Here is a 3513-nt window from a genome sequence, read left to right on the forward strand (position 1 = left end):
TTTCTATTATATAATAATAAGGTGTTCCTCTCATACGCAAAGAAATAATCGGAAAAGATTAGAAACAAACCAGTATAAGCAATATTCAACGTTCTCATTAATACGCATAATTCTTTTGGTTTCTATTGCGTTATGTCGTTGTGACAAAATGCCACAAATTTATAGCTACGTTTGCCAACGCAGGAATTCTCAAATCTGCGCGGTTAATAAAACAATTGAATTGCTGACGCGCTAAAGCAGATTGTTTGTCAAATTGTNGATTNAAGATGATTGAGATGATCTTGAAGTTTCCTCGACAATTTTCGAATAAAGTTTTATTGAAAACTNGCCAATAAATTTCTGATCGCATCCATGCAATTTATTGTTTGAATTTACCTGCAAATGCCTTTTCTACTTATCTTCTCACGTTTTTTTCAAACACTGTACATGTTTCATCAATTTGATAACTTTGTAATTACACAAAACATTAATTTACCTTGTCAATGTGTTGATACGAATAAGTTTTCTGTGCTACAGTTGAGACAAGATCGAGTACACGTAACTATAATATAAATATGACTTGATCAAAGTGTTTTCTTCGAAACAACGTTGAACCGCATTNAGCAAGCTTCTCATTAATTAAACACAAAATACCGTATTCTGGGGGGGGGGATTATCCTAAAATAATATATCANTCTTACAATTGTGTGCAATCGAAATGTGTAAGGTATATATATAATGCACACATACTGGAACTACTAGCAATGTTGATAAGAANCTCGACAAGCATGAAAGCAGACAGATATGGTTGCGAACTGTTTGGTCTTCCAATATCAATGGTTTTCGGCATCTCCGGCACTAAACTTATTAAAGCGGCCTNGAAACAGCGGCCTATCAACTGAAAAATGTCCATTTGAATACATAAAGTGATGAATTTATACAATAAAAAAAAGAATAAACGATAACGGAACTAATTGGTGGCTCACCTTGACGTAGTCATTNATTTAAAAGAGCGACTTGTCCAGTTAGTAAATGTAATTGAAAGCGCGTATGGACAAAAGTTAAGAAAGATATAGCAATAAAACAGAATGGTGCAGCACAGGCGCGCATAAATGCNCACGTTCTCCTCGTGTGATGGCCATGTACTATCTTTTTAGTATCAACTGCTAATAATAATCTATTTACACGAACATATATAAGTGATTATTTGTAAATATAGAAGACAAATAAATGACTTATAATTTCTGTAGAAAATATTCCTACTATTCTGACATAAAGTAAGACTTGAAAACCATAATTGATATTGTATAGGATTGTATAAGAGTGTCGCATTGTATATCATATCATCATATATNCTTTGACAATNAAAGCACTNTGCGTTGCGTATCTTTATTTGGTTTTACCAGAAATAAATNAGAACAAACTATTATTGGACAAATTATTATAATGCGAATGAATTGACATACCTAATAAAATCATGCATTATCCTTGCAATAAACATCTGAGCATTTATGATAATCGGATCCGCAATAGATTCACTCTGCGTACTCATTCCTTCTATGATTGTTTTACAAATTTTAACTTTCATGCTTTCTTTGTCAAACAAGTCTATGAAAGGCACCAAATCGTCCTTGAAAATATTTTGACAATGTCTATGTGTACTGTAAGTTTGAAATTATAAAACTAATTATAAAAAGAGAAATTGATANAAAAAAAAGATAAAACANANAAAAAGAAAACACTTNCCATGATAAGCACAGATTCAAATTCTTGCGAGCAACTATTTTCTTATCAATAAAATTCTAGAATAGTGGATAATAGTTTTCAAAAGTTTTGTTTGATCGTAAACAATCTATTATTTGCCAAAAAGTAAATTCAATTTGTATACCTATGCAAGCAACACAACATAGTACAAAAACAATAAACATAACCTAACCTAAGGCCAATATTACATTTGTCGTACAACAAAGACTTGTTGAAATATGTTGATTAGCTATCAGATAAAGTTTCATAAAGAACTCTATTTGATAGCCAATCAATATACTTGAAATCTTTGTGGCACGACAAGTGTAATACTAGCCTAATACACATGATATGTGGGTATGCGTACGTACATATTTCGTTTGTACTTACGGTTGTCATTTCTTGATTCTCTTCAATCAAATGATGTTCGCAATTGTTCTCGTCGCGCTCTTTCTCTCTCTCTCACTTTCTCACTCTCTCTCTCTCTCTGACTCAGCAACTCACTCACTCACTCGCTCGCTTACTCGCTCTCTCTCTCTCATCACATATTACAGTTTTCCTCCTTATCTATTGTTTGCGCTCACCGCCATCTCGTAAAAGCACTAGCAGATGGACGCATTCCTGGACGCATTCCAGAGATCCGAAACATCGTGAATTTCACGCACATTTTTGTTTATCTTCAATTATCTCTGTTCACAAGCTACAGACCGAAAAAACGCAAGATTACTGTTTTGTGTATTTTTTAAACGCGAACCGAACGAGCTCAAAACCAAGTCGATTGGTTCAGTCGTTATTAAGAAATAGCTGATTAAAAATCTCTCCTCCACTGAAAAATCTCATTTTCGCGTATATAAGAAGCACGGCGTGCTCGCGCAGTTCGAGCGCCACTTTGTTGCGCGTGAACTTGGCGCGAGGCACTACCGTGCCTCTTGATTATAAAATTTAATGATGAGAACAGGTGTAATGTAGGAGAGTTCGTATACTTTGGTATCGCCAAACATCTTCAATTAACTGTAAATCTTGCATTACACAAAAACGAGATTTTAAATCTAAAAATAAACATTGATGGCCTTCCTTTATATAATTCAAGCTTGCAACAATTCTGGCCAATATTAGGACAATTACATTTTGCACCAGAAATATACAAACCGTTTCCGATAGCCGTATATGCAGGAAAACAAAAACCAAACAATTTGAACGCATATTTTGATAAGTTTATCATTGAAATAAATGACCTGCTGCTTAATGGGATAATAATAGGCGGATAATAGGCGGTAAATTGTTCAAAGTGTGTATTATGTGTTTTGTGTGCAACAGGCCTGCTCAATCATTTATTAAATGTATAAAGAGTCATAACGGGTTTTATGCATGTGAGCGATGCGATGTACTTGGAACTCGGTATGAAAGAAGAACGATTTATACTGACATTTGCGAAGAAAGAACTGATCAATCTTTTAGAGATCAAAAAAACCCTGAACACCATATCGGACTATCACCGTTAACATTTATAAATCCGAAAATTAATATGATATCTCANTTTGTGTTAGATTTTATGCACCTCTGCTGCTTAGGCATTATGAAATAAATGCTTATGGAATTTTGGTTAAAAAGAAATTTATCGACAAAATTGAGTTTTACTGGTAAAATGCGTCTTTCGGAACGATTAATTTGGGTGATACTCTATTGACCACAGTACGATTCGACACTGCTCGATTCGACACAGATTTATTCGACACCAAATTATTCGACACCGTACGATTCGACACCAGATTATTCGACACCGTACGATTC

The 3513-nt window shown here is 34.1% G+C and overlaps 1 long non-coding RNA gene across 2 annotated transcripts; it reads right to left on the reverse strand.

Annotated features, from left to right (window-relative positions):
• Positions 1-362: 362 nt before the first annotated feature.
• Positions 363-2158, reverse strand: LOC109862637. 2 transcript variants are annotated; one of them, XR_002251183.1, is made up of 5 exons: positions 2113-2158; positions 1446-1640; positions 730-1156; positions 476-657; positions 363-375 (listed from the first exon to the last, which is right to left on the reverse strand). It is a non-coding gene; the product is annotated as an uncharacterized LOC109862637 (long non-coding RNA). The 2 variants fall into 2 exon arrangements; XR_002251182.1 differs by lacking the exon at positions 363-375 and having other exon boundaries at positions 382-657.
• Positions 2159-3513: the final 1355 nt, after the last annotated feature.

Source organism: Pseudomyrmex gracilis, unplaced genomic scaffold (genome assembly GCF_002006095.1).
Source record: "Pseudomyrmex gracilis isolate BER0280 unplaced genomic scaffold, ASM200609v1 scaffold_2115, whole genome shotgun sequence".
Taxonomy (NCBI): Eukaryota; Metazoa; Arthropoda; class Insecta; order Hymenoptera; family Formicidae; genus Pseudomyrmex; species Pseudomyrmex gracilis.